Source organism: Anticarsia gemmatalis, chromosome 10, assembly GCF_050436995.1.
Source record: "Anticarsia gemmatalis isolate Benzon Research Colony breed Stoneville strain chromosome 10, ilAntGemm2 primary, whole genome shotgun sequence".
Taxonomy (NCBI): Eukaryota; Metazoa; Arthropoda; class Insecta; order Lepidoptera; family Erebidae; genus Anticarsia; species Anticarsia gemmatalis.
Window position 1 is genome coordinate 9,894,999 of NC_134754.1, and position 14,874 is coordinate 9,909,872.

Genomic DNA, 14,874 nt, shown 5'->3' on the forward strand with positions numbered 1-14,874 from the left:
TGGCGAAGTTACATAAGTATTGCAAACATATACAACGGATAATGTCGGATCTACCAGTGCTTTCTAAGTCATATAACAAAATGAGTTGCGAAACAAAACCTATGGACGCCCGGCTGGTTGATTAATCAATATCGAATAGAGCAAACTAACACTATTATCTCTCAGCAACTTTCCGTATGTACTCTACGTGCTTGGAATTTATTACGAAATATTGCACTTTATCCGTGTGGAGAAGTGTTTTATTAGCTGTGGCCAAGAAAACGGCACTTGGTAACAGACATTGCATTGTCTCCATACGTATTGTCCACACAACACATTAATAATTAGTTACGTTGACTGTACGCGATTCGTTCCAGAGAAAGTCCCTAACACTATGCAGGTCGACAAATTTATCTTTGCAGCTGTTGAATTTAATCCATTAAAATTTTCACAACATTCGATTTTGATTTGCGGAACGCTTTTCTTTGGCAACGGCAAATGTAAGTTTGTTTGTTGGGCCAACATACAATATTAGTTGTGCGGTTGTGTGTTGGAACTTTGGCCATTATTTAGTTGGGATTAGAGTTGAGAACAGTTGGTTGGGTGTAAGTCAATAGGAGTTTTAATTCACAAGGGTCATGTTCGTATTGAACTGTTTCTTTTGTCTCCTGTATCCTAGTGAAAATGAATTCATTGGGACAATGGTTGCGAGTTTTATTTGAATGGACGAGACTGATGCATCTCGGGGTTTTAGCGGTGGCTCGTTATAGTTTTATGAGCTCTCTCTGGTCTCTCGCGTACCGTGTGTTTTCATAGCCTCTTTGTCAAATAAGTGTGTTATGAATGAATATATGTTTCTGCGGTGTAGTTTTTGTTTGACTGGAATATTACTGTTTTTGTTTATATGTTTATATTTTGCTGAATGTTGTTTATTGTTTTTGTTTTATAAGACATATTTGGAGGTGCGGGAATGCGTTATTTAAATTAATCAGTCACATAGGCATTTGTTGTTCGACGTTACTTTAAGACATGCTTCCGGTCTTTACATTTTCATATTCTTTATATTCTTTTTATATGGACTAGGTATAATACATAGTCGTTTGTTTCAACAAAATATTCATATATATTTTCATATTCCACTGATATCAAATCTTATTTGTTATACAATTTTAATACACAATACATTGAAAGTCAACAACGTGTGCCTTAGTTTTGGAGCTTAACCTCTTGCGTGGGAGACCAATAGTTATTCCACCATCTTATCACGACCTACGCGTGCTTATTTCAAAATATTTGCACATTGTTACAGCATTTGTATCACGGCTTATCAGATTGATATGCCAAATAAGATGTATAACCTAATTTCTAAGACCATTGTTATATCATATTACTTAAGTTTACCAATTTTCGTGTGCGAATCGCGATCAGATCTAGGCACGTATCGCTTAAGACTTATTCACAATGGGCACTTGTAATAAAAGTTCTTTAATAAAGGGTACTTTTATGAGACTTACTGGGTTTTGTTTGCGATACTACCAATCAGAACTATAAAGTTCTTTATGGCTTTAGTATTTGGAATTTAATTAAGATGAAAAGGTTTTTTTTTCATGAATTTTTGCTTATCTTATAGCAACAAACATTTCAAATACTTAAAGGATTAGATTTTTAAGTAAGCAGATTTGTTGGCATTGTTTTTCTTACAAAGTGACACCACAGCTTTCAACAGTTTTAGCCTTTTTTACTAGTATGTTTCATAATCATATTAATTTGTTATGATAAACTGATTGATTTCATAAATACGTTCATAATATTACGAATAACAAGATTAAGCTACTGAAAAATTTAAATAAGCCAAAATAAATTCGCAATTTTCGCTACATAAAGTTCTGCAATATCAATGTAAAGTAGGCTTTACAGCGGCCATGTTGCAAACGAACAAAAAACTTGCCCGAGCGCATCATTTCTCACGATTATGACGGATTACGGCAACGGCAAGCACGCGATCTGCCAAACCATACACTAATTAATTGTATAATTTTTATAATACTTTTATTTAGCGTAAATTTACCTAGACGCTGGCTTTTTGTTACGAAATTCGTATTTCTCATTTAATTTCAGCGATTGTATAATCGAATAGTAATGTCGATGAAAATCGAATGATTGATGTCAATTGATCTGCGTCTTAGAGTATCGCAATATCTGATTCTCATATCAAACTAAGGAACGCAGCGGTACTTTTAATTTTAAACATACATAAGATTTAAGGCTCCTTTCTGGAAAGAATGTTTGATTATGATCCCGGAAATATTTTTATTCTAAACTTCATGAAAATTGGTAATAACGATATGTATGATACAGGTAACAAACAGGCAGACTTTCGCATTTATAATTTGTATAAGTTTGGGTATACGTGTTCCTAATGGTTTTTGCTTGTGGGACTGTATTATTTAATTTAAAACAAAAGAAAGAGTAATGGATCTCATTTCGATTTCGCTACATAACTTTACATCCAAAATACCGTCTTTAATATTAATTTCATCAAGATCAATTTGTTGTTAACAAACTGACAGGTTTATTTTCGTTCGCCTGTTTTTGTCAGAGGTCGTTCGCGTGGTCATAACTTGAAGTGAAATGGACGGTGTAGGGTTACAACTTATCAATTTGCCATCGTAATGCAAATTATTCAAACGGCTTATTTTATGGCTTTGTACTTTAAACTTGTCTTAGTTTTGAACTTGATTTAAGTGTAGGGCTCTCAGGGTTGTAAGTAGATATGTAGTTAAGTATGAGTTTAATATTAGTTAACATAGAAGTTTAAAAGTCTATGTTTAAACTTAAAAGTATATTTATTTTAATTAATATTGATCCAAATTACCAAAAACCTTAAGTTAAGTTACATGCCTGAGTAACGTATCTCTACTAGAAAAATGGCAAGGCAGTGGCCTAGCCTGCTCTTAGGAAATGTAGTTCAAGGACTCTTCCTTTTCATTCCAGGAGAAGATCCGGATCAAATAGTGGCAAGGCATCAACATTATTTTGATAAAGCATTATTTAACAATTCAATTTTCCATTGTAACTACAACGACGTTAACAAATATTGTACACAATCATTTGTTTCAATAGAAACTAAATCAATTCAAACGCCCCTAATACGACCAAAAATTTCACCATCCAATTACTGCACAGTTAGTACTAGTAATATTAGTATTACATACTGGAATACTGCCAAACGTTAAATTTTGTCCCTAATGCCGCCCACTTCGTTCATTACATAGTAGCAACTGCACCGCAAAGCTTTCCTACGTCAGATTTTATTATAAGTAATTTGAATAATGCGTGATTTTTCTACATGAAGCTAATTCCGTTTCGTAAAATATGGAAACTGATAACTGAAACTAAATCTAAGTAAGAAATGAATTGCTTGCATAAAATTTTCTTATCGCATTTCATGTCAAAGCCAGGTAAAATATTGAATTTTATATCCCCCAATAGTCAGAACCTAAATGGATTCAAGAAAAAAAATGTAGGACCTGCGAGAAAAATATAATGACTATTATATAAACCAATAGATAACTGTAACAAGGTTGTTTACTTCAAAAAAGACAAACAAAATTTTTTTAAACTCTTTAACTCCTTACTTGCCGAGACATCTAGTGTCATAATAAATTACGTGACGAACTATTTTATAACACGTTTACGTTAATTATTTAACACCCAATTTTGTAACTCAGAGACAAATATTTATTTCGTAAAGAAGCACTCATTTACGTCGGTTATACCAAACAATGGGGCATTAAGATTCATTGAACGCAATACAGAGCTCATTAAAATTTTCATCACAAACCATCTTCGTGGCTCAATCAGATGATTTATACAGAGAATGTTATAATATGACGTTTTCATATGAGTTATATTTTATGGCTGGGAACTTTCGAGGTTAAGTGCTCTTGTCAAGGTTAAGAATTTGATGGGTTACATTGTTTTTAATTTTAGTGGTTGTTTTGCTAATTGTAGACAAAATTCTGTTGCGAATGGAGAGCAAATAAAAGCGTTAGAATGAAATGGAAACCAAATAAAAATATGAATTATGCCAGCGGGAGTTTTCGTGTTATTTCATTTATAGCCCCCAATGCTCGAAAACTGGTGGCATAAAATACATGTTTGAATATTTCACATTCAGGTTTTGGGATTATATTTTATTACCGAATATGAATCTCCATTTAATATTTAGATTTTATTATAAAACTAGCTGACCCGCGCAACTTTGCTTGCGTCACATAAGAGAGAATGAGTCAACATTTTTCCCGTTTTTTGTAACATTTTTTGTTGCTACTTTGCTCCTTTTAGACATAGCGTGATGCTATATAACCTATAGCCTTCCTCGATAAATGGACTATCTAACACTGAAAGAATTTTTCAAATCGGACCAGTAGTTCCTGAGATTAGCGCGTTCAAACAAACAAACAAACAAACAAACTCTTCAGCTTTATTATATTAGTAAGTATAGATAGATAGTATAGATATGTAGACTATTGAACGAAATAAAACTTTTCTACTGATTTTCGTGTCGTTTTCTTATTTTTTTCATACAATTCAATTTATCATAGAATTGTTTGTATCATTCAGATTTCGATAATAACAATAAAAATATGGACTATTTTTACAAAATCAAACTTTTTCAGTGATTTTTAAGCCATTTTCCTCTTTTTTCAAGCATTTTTTTCAAAGATTTCAGAGAGCAGTTTGAACTAGATCACTGGCACAAATCTTAGCACAGTGTGACGCAAAACACATGTTTGGAACATAAAAATCTGCAATAACAGCGCATTACACACTATTACACGTTCTTACATTTAATTACACATAATTTTTACGGAAACACTTTTCTCTTCGGATGAAATGAATTTGTATGCTAATTTGTTTGTTATGTGTTTGCACAATCGCAAATTGAGCTCTGATTTATTTTGCGCAAAAAATACTTCGCGCTTCTTCTTTTTAGGGATTAAAGTACATGATATAAAGTACCTTTGTGGGATGCAGTCCCTTTATCGAAATAATAATGATTAGTTAATTAACGACCTACTTAAATTAACTGAAGTATTTAATTAAATTGCTTAGTTAAGAAACTCATTATTTTCTGCAATTTAACTTACGTACTTAATTGAAATCAGTAGTGAATTGGCTGATATGCGCTTAAAACTTCCAAAATAATATCGCGTCAATAGTTTTAATCCTTCTAGTTACCTTTGATGTATTCGTATACTTAATTCTTTCCAGAAAGTCCCTTCCATTTCCACTTACGTATACATCTGCGCTTTCAAACCCTTTCAATCGTCCTTCATTTATCCTTTCCAAGACTGAACCCATCTAAGCGCGCCTTTTCAATTATCACCACTACATCTTATTTCAAGTCGCATTACTCTCTTATCTTATTAATCTGCTTCAATTTATCTAAACCTTTTTCTTTCTATCGTAAGTGGGTCTAGAAATGAGCTTAGTCTGCCTTCTATTATATAATAAAAATGGATCATTTAAATGTTTGTACGCGCATTGCTTTAGAACGATTATTTAATTAACAGTTAATGAAGTAGTGTTTTTTTATAGAGATAATCCATCGATCGGGAGAGACCCTCGCCCATCAGTGGAACAATCATGGGTGGAAAAAATAGATACACAATATTACGCCTCTTATATCCGAAAGAGTATTAAGTGGTGTATGATGACTTTTAATGTTAGTCCTATGTAACGGAGGACAAGCTTATTGCAATTTACTGAGCACGTTAAAAAACTCTAGGTTTCTAACGAATATATTCTAATATAAATATTTTATATGTAATTGTAAGAAGTTTGGTACAGGATCAACAGGATCAGAATTCTCGCAGGAATTGGATCAACGGGATATATTATTCTACACCCGGACAAAGTCGGTCCGATCCGCTAGTTCCACATAAAATTGATAGAGCAGCTTAATGTTCAATTCACGGACTGAAAGGATGAATTTGTGAGGCAATTTCGTTGGATTGCCATTTATTTCTAACGTTATGTGGGTCGAAGTGCAGTGTATTAAGTTGTTAATGTTCTATGAGGACTCTAGAGGTATTTGTGCTTGATGGATGAGAATGTCCGTTTATTGCATTTTTATTCTGCATATAAAGATGATTGCTGTAAGTCAACGTCTAGTTGGAACTGTTAGTGTGATTGCATGATGTACAATAGACGACAGCCCTGCTTTTTTAAATGTGTACTGTAATGGCCTCTGGTTCGTCAAATTTCTAATTAAAGTAGAGGAAAGGCAGATAGATACAAAGAGCTATTTATGCTTTTACGATATTAGTATGGATTAATCGTAGAGTTTGGTTTTACCACTAAAGAATAAGTAGGTAATTAATTAAAATCTCGGTCGAATTTCTTAAGCACTAAGATTAAAATTATATGTTGCCGTTCGGATTTCCTTATTATTGCAGACGTTTTTCTCTGAACGATAGAAACACGACGTGAATATACGTTTTTGGTCTTCTTATTCAAACAATAACTTATACTTAACACAAATATTTACTTTGTTACCAAAATAACAACTGTAATACATAACAAAGTATATTGTTTTGATCAAACAGTCTAAATATTTGTACAAATACACTATGAATAGCACATAAAGTTCTGATAATCGTTTCAAGTAAAACGCTCTTTAATTTTGTTTATGACATACATACAAGTTTTTGCCTCTAGCTCTGCTTGCATTGTATGTTTAGTAAAAAAAAGCCCTTATGTTTCCCTGGGACATAATCTATCACCTAGCCAAATTTCATCTAACTCGGTTCACCCGTTCCGAAGTAAAAGTTAAACAAACAAACTAACTGATGGGATTAAAGGTTTATTATATTAAGATTCAAAGTGTATCGTGTTGGGATGAAAAAGCACCGCAACATTATTATATATTATGTAAGTAAATGTAGGAATATATCCTATGTGGGTGGTTTTCATTAGCCACTTCTAAGAATATGATGTGTTCAAAATATTATGAGTAGCAACGTAGAGGCACAGGTGCCAATATGATGGGAAAAATTCGGGGGTAAATATTTTATCAAAGCTTTTTTTTTTGGCTATAGTGCGTTACTGGTTCTCAATGATATTTTGAAATTGTATAATGAGTAAAATACAGAATTGAAAATGTGAGTTTTCAGTTTGTGTAATAAATAAATATAAATTATCACAAAAATATATTTACTTTAAAAAAAGAATATAAATATACAACAATAATTTATAATATTATTGTTACGTTTTGCTACAAGTTTGTCCTATTGTTCCATTATTATGTGTAAAATACACTTTTGAAAATAATATTATTAATTTTCATTTACATTTCGCTCAAAGGTGACTGACTGACTGACATAGTGATCTATCAGAGCACAGCCACACAAACCACTGGACAGATCAGGCTGAAATTTGGAATGAATTCTTTTGATAATTTCAACCCCTAAGTGTATAAAATAGGGGTGAAATTTTGTATAACCCTTGCTCTATATCAACAAAAACTTTTATCAGAAAAACAAAAAATAAAATATAGCTCTTATAATAAAATATATTTATGTACATAGTAAATCCTCTGAAATCCACAGTGTATCGGAACGTTGACGCATTCGTTGCAACTAATTGGCACTTGGAATACCAGTGATATGCTTCAGTTTGTACAGTTAGAGCTCCGATGTACACAATTGGGAATATGTACACACTTCACTATTTATAAGAGCTTTTATAGATTCGAGAGCACTTTAGCGGATAGTTTCTGTTTGGATATAGATTTGAAGTATTTTTAACAACGAATGAATGAGTGTGTAATTTTTATAAGGTTGTGTGTGTATGTCTATGTGTTTGCTAATGATGCTGAATAATAATATTATTATGTATTTTCGTAGTAGTAGAGTAAAGTTACCTAAAATACTATAAATTAAGTGCCGTGTATGAATTGGTCTTATCGAGATTGTCAAATATTTACGTATAATAGTCGTAGTTGACGTTTTTATTTTCTCAGTGAAGTGAATGATGACTTATACTTTATCTGATTACAATTTAAACAATAGTGAGAGGGTCATATTTTCTATTAACACGTTATAAATAATTATGTTTCAAATAATTCATACTACTCATATTCCAATTAGTACAAACGTAACGCAATATACATCAAATGTAATGTTATCTTCAGAAGACAGATTACTACCTGCTATCTCTAGTAGTTCCTATCCGTCTTATTAATCATGTATAACACTGAGTTGCCTTGAATGCCTTGTATAGCACCTATAAAACGTATATATTCACATTATTTATTTAACAAAAACTTTTTTTATACAGTGTCATTAAGTTACTGACCTAGTAATCAACCCTCGGATTAATACTTATTTGCACAATTCACCCAATATTCTAAAATAAATAATTTGAATAAATAGCAATCGGGAACCATTTAGAATGTAAACTTACTAAAATCAACCTATAGGTCTCGAACGAAGGTTTTAAAGATTTTAAATAATAGACTTCTTGAATTTATTTATCCGTTCTATTTTATGAAGCGGAATTAATTTAATTTTGCGTTTCGTAATATAAAAAGACGTAAATTTCTTCATTACGAAATAACGACTCAATTCACTTTACTAAAACCAACACCACGTTAAAAGCAAGATAAAACTGCGTCATACGGTTATAAAGCTGTTGTGAATTCCGTACTGAAAACTAAGCATCTCCTACATTCCAGAAAGCTCTCAAATATCTTGATGTCTTGCGAAATTCTCTACTTGGCAACACTAAAAGGACATTAATAATTCATTGGCTCAATTTAGGACAGCGCAGGAGAGGTAAATAATGTAGCAAACATCATTATGAATGTTAATGTGACGGCTGTAATCACGAATAGCGCAATGCTCAGTACATTTGATGTATGTTTGCAATTAGATTATTGCAATAAATTATATGTTTATACCTTCTATGAGTGTGGTGCTAAGTAATGTTTAAGTGGTTTCTGATGTGGTTTGTCACCTAAGTGTATAATGTCAAATCTAGAAAAAGAACTTTGTATTTACATCTACGCTATAGAATATTTTGTAACATTATAATGAGGTGAAAAGGTCCAATCTACGTACCTACATTATGGTATTTTAATTGACGTTTACGTCTGTCCAACTTACTCAAAGATTATCTAGATCTTGGCATACAATCTGATTGTATCAATCAATTGACGTGATAGATTCCTCATTATTTTCGTTTTCGATTTTGACTCGTATAAAACACGGATTATTTACAGTAGCACCTTTTTTAATTCGAAATCCATTGCAAAGTAGACTACGGACTTTTATTTTCACAAAACCGATGGGTTCAATGACATTATAACACGGTCAAACAGGTTGCAGTGAAAGACTAATCATATTGTTTCTTTGGATTCCTCATATTTTTTATCTGAACAGTCCCTTAAACTGTCGAAGCGTGAAGTTTCTTTGGATCGTGCCGTCACGGTGTTATAGTTACGGGACCGCTAGTTTTGATGTTCTGTGATAAAAAGTTATTGAACAATTGTAATGAATGGTGGCTTCGAATGTGGCGGTGTTGATGACAGTCGTTTGAACACTCGTTAGCTGGTAATGATGCATTGTGACGAGGACCTCACACTCGAGTCCCGGTTAAGAGTTTTGTTCCATAATTTCCTGCGTCATAAAACAGTTCATGCTCTTGTGTAATGTGTTTGAATTTTTAAAATTGTGGATTTCTTGACTCTTGACACACTGTTTTTTTATATTTATGATGCATACAATATAAAAATATATGAGTATAATGTCAGCAGCAGTCTCATACTAAAGGCTTAAATAATGTCGAAACTTAGATAACTTCCTATATACTAATAGACTAATCATAAATCGAATTTTGTCAAACAGTCTTTGCATTTGATATTTCGCTGCATTGTTCTAAAGTCCATTTAAAGCAAATGAACTCTCTATAATCCCTTAGTTAATATTTCTTCGGGGAGTTTTAACGCATACACGATTGGCATACGAAGAATGATCTGCCTCTATCCAGGAACGTACCATCTATCAAACACAATGTATTCAATAACAGTAATCATCCCGGTTCCCAGCGCTCGCTAACATCCGCTCCGCTACTTCTCCCGCTGTTTTTCAAGCCCCTAACTAGCAAGTCCCGTAAGTCATCGTTCACACTGTGGTTTTAGCTTCCGCAGTTACGTACCAAAAGAAATAAAACGACACAGGTATGCAAAACCAGTGGTTTAGAGGAAGTTAAATTATTCTGTCGCTGAATAAAGCTGATTTACTTGGTGCAAGTGTGCCGGCTTATAACATTCGTTTTTAGAATTAATTTGTTAAGTTCTTTTTGGTGTGGGACTTGCTGTATGAATTTATGATGCCTTTGGGATGTGTATGTGGTTAAGAATTTCCCGAAACATTTTTTATTATTTTTTAAGAGGCCACCACGCTGCTTTTACTACATCATGAGGCTCATCGTAGGCTTGAATCTCCCTTAAAAGTAATTTAAAAATAGCAACACCAGCTGTACGACTAACTAGTGTCGCGGGGACTTCACCAAACATTAAAAATGTATACAAATTGACTACAAAACGGAACTTCGACAAATTCTTGTACGACACTACTCTACTCCGACAAAATGGCACTCCGATGCGTTTTAATTTAGACAATACTAGAGTTCGATATACCTAGTCTCAGACACTATTGTACACGGACAAACCGTTTCTTCGACATAACTTAAATAAGAAACAATGCGACTTCGACGACATACTCCTTCGAAAATAATGCTAGGTCGACAGCAGTAAACTTCGAAGTACTCTTCTCAGGCATGTTGTACTTCGACAATATCGTAAATCGACGTGACACATCTAAGCCACCAATGTATATCAATTTTTTTTTAAATGTATTTTAATGAACTATTTTTACAGCATATTTTTATTTTTCATAGCAGTGATATCTTATTAAAGTTATGTCGAAGAAACGGTTTGTCGGTGTACAATAGTGTCTGAGACTAGGTATATCGAACTCTAGTATTGTCTAAATTAAAACGCATCGGAGTGCCATTTTGTCGGAGTAGAGTAGTGTCGTACAAGAATTTGTCGAAGTTCCGTTTTGTAGTCATTTTTAAATGAGTAATTATCTTTTAAATAAAAAACAGAACACACAAATATGCCTACCTACCCTTTGCAGTATTTACACATACGTGACATAAAAACCTCACTATTGTCACATATTTCAACAATCCCTATTGACAGCACATAAAGTGTGTTTGATCGTGTAAAATATTCCAGCTATTTGCTCTGGCGTCGAATATTTTATAGTAACTGCATAAGTGGATGAATAGTGAACTTTTGTACGATATTTTATTACCCTTCACTATCAATACTGAAAGTAAGCTGTCCGGATACTTTAAATGGTACATTTTTTGTGTTTATGATGTTTGACTGCCGAAACCTTTTAAGCTTCGTCGATTATTTAAGACTTGTTTTGTCCGTAAAGCTTATTTCATTAATGCATGTTTTAGAATTTTCTATTACGGTTCTGGGTTTTTTGATAACATTAAAATTAATAATAAGACATTGAAGAAGATGGAGAGGCTAGGCAGAGATGAGACAAAACCACTTTACATCCTTTCAAATATATTCTCAAATCTTTATTCATTCTATACCTAACTATCATAAGTATGGGACTTATGGTAGTTTGGTAAAGAATTAATAAAGGTTTGTTTTATTAGTTTTATTGATTTACGTCAGTTGTTAATTTTTGTATCCAAATATTATTAATTGTAATGTGGCTAAAGCGGCTAAAGCCTGTCTCTTGCGGGGGTTTCATTAATGAAAACGACCGTAAAATAAGTACAACTCTATAAGGTCAACTAATAGTAAAGTTGACCTACTTAGTCACTAAACGCTCTTCCTGTATGATAAATATTCTCTGCTTATAAATTCAAATCGCATGGGAACCGTGTCGAACTAATCAAGATAGCATGCAGATTTGTGAACCACGTTTGAAGTCAGTGGTCAGGGCTGTTTTCCTGTGTTTAATAGCTTTAGAAAACTCCATATTGCGAGTAGCAAACTTAATAAGGAAACCTAGATTAATACGACTATGTAAGTTGAATTTATTTATCTTTGACTTTTTTTCTCTCTTTACCTGTTAAAATGTATCGTTAGAATTGAAGTAATAAGACTACATTACAGCTAGTAAGTAATTCTTCTTGTGATTTGTTTTGCTTCTGCGGTTTCTCAACGATTCTAGTTCTATACATATATTCTAGCGAAGTAAGTTCTGAAGCGATCAAAGGAAATGGAAGCATATGGGATACTTAAAATAAATAAAAATGCCGCTTTGGCGGAGTTAGAAGCAAAAGCTAGAATATATTATATACAGTTGTGGTAGCATCTGAGAATAGATCACTTAAAGATAAATTCTTCATATGAAATGCCTGCATTTCGTAACAAAGCTATCTGAAACCGACCCTATCGTTCAAGCTGATGGAACGTCAATCCACGTTTGACCACGATTATGTAAATCGTTAGCTAAATCAGGAATCTTGCAATTTAAATACATTTATTGCATAGGTACTATATCGATTGTTATAGAGTGTTTTGAATTGAGTCGAACGACACGCGAGTACAGTGTACCAGTCAGCTAGACTAATATCTCTAGTACAAACCTCTCCAGGCCGGTTCTATCTAACACACCTATAACCCAGTCACGATCAAGGCCCACAAATTAGGAACAAACTCCAAAAACGATAAATCATACACGACGCAAAACCACAACAGCAAATAACAAATAATTCACATGATAAAATTGTTCTGATGAAATTTATCGCACATCTCGCCACGATAAGTTGTCCTTCCCTTGGGCGGCCCGGGGGAAATTTGTCGCTGCCATGACAGAACTGCTGCGTGTAGTCAATCTGGATGTTTATAGTTCACACGTACGATGACCGAACTTCCTAGGAATATGATTTGTCAAAGGAATATTACGTGATATGTAGTAAACTGTCTTGAAGTGATTGATGATAAACGTTGTTATAAAAAATATGGGATAATTACAATCTGTTACTTTAAAAAAAATTACAGTCTTAACCAAAGACTTATTTATGTCTTAAGGACTGATGGATTTTGGCGTTAAAACTGTTTTCATAGAGATCTAATTGCAACCTCTTAAGAAGGCTAAACCTAATTACGATAAAGAATTATTTTGATTCTAAGTAAGTTGAGATTCTCTGAGTACTACAGCTTAAGTTAGTTATAAAAATGTCCTGTGTTTCAAATACTGCTAAAAATGTTGTGTAAATGCAGCTGTTTTAAAAGCGGTACCAAAAAGCGAACTACATAAAGTCAAACTTTTCGTTCGTGGTTATATTTAAAGAGTTTTCAACGGGTTATTTTGTAAACTTTTAACTCAATTGGCGATTCAAAGTTACAAACATGAGTTGGTAACGTAGTTTTTGTAACGTGTACCTGATTACATAACACCCAGAGCACCCTGAAACTCTTACATGGAGCAAACGAGATGATCTGATTTACAACTCGTAAGTTAAGAGAATCCTTTTACTTTGATTTGTAAATTGTCCCTTTCTTGAAACTTTGTGTGACATAGTGACCTTATTAGTAGTAGCCTATATAGATACAAAATGCTTCCTTTACTTAACTTTTACTTATTTCTGCAATAAGGCTAACTTTATTTCGTTGTGTTGTTAGGTATTATCTCAGATAATGTAGTGTTCCGTATATCAAAAGATAATTTAAGCCAGCTTTCAAAAATTGTCCAAGATTTATTCTAAAGATATTTTTTGATATAAACCATATTTTCAAGATGTGTTCTGGTAAATATCCTCTCAGGGAATATTTCATATAAAAATAATAAAAGTACTGAACACAACACGTGAACCTTAGTGTACGTGGCACATAAATAATGAAATAATTATATTACCTCGAGATACGGTACGTACGATACGCAAGTAACTCCTACTAATATTATAAATGCGAAAGTTTGTATGGTTCTTGTTACTCTTTTACGAAAAAACTACTGGATGCATTTTAATTATATTTGGTACTCTGATAGCTTATAACCTGGATTGACACATAAGATACTTTCTACCCCGAAAATCTTTTCGAGCGGACATAGTCACAGGCAGAAGCTAGTACGTAAAATTTACGGTATTGGTTAGAAAAATATCATATTCAGTTATAAACATATAAACGCAATTTTACCGTAGAGATATACCATGAAATTTGTGTTTTTATTTTCATCTACACGATTCTATTCATATATTTTGGAGGATGATAAATATAGTATGTATATTATTTTTAGAGAGAAACCAGAGGGAATAGAAACATGTGAGGCTTCTTAAGCTTTTAGCGGAAAAACTACCAATCTTACCTCTTATATATGCGAGAGTTGGGATGTTGATCATTGTACCTATGGATGACTGTTTGTTACCCAATCGTGTCTAAACTCTACTGAATGGCTTTGGATGAAATTTGATAAACTGATAGTTTGTAACCCGGATAAACACAAAGGATACTTTTTACTCTGGGAAAGCTCTTCACGCGGACAAAGTCGTAGTCAAAAACGAGTAACCATACCATTTAGAGCTCCATATTTCTGGACATAAATTGGTAAAAATGGTTAGACATGTAAAAGGTCCAGATTGCTAATATTTTTGATTAACCTCCAATCTATTCGAGAATCACATTACCCAATAGATTTGTGTAGGATTGCGAGCGATCTGTGTCGGTGGTGATCTTTGATCCCTATAGATTATTCCCCGCGTGACTCGCGGGTCAGACCTAAAGTTGCACGCTGTAAACTTTTGTTTAATTTATAAAGGAATGCTTCCTAGTTATGTGGCATCATT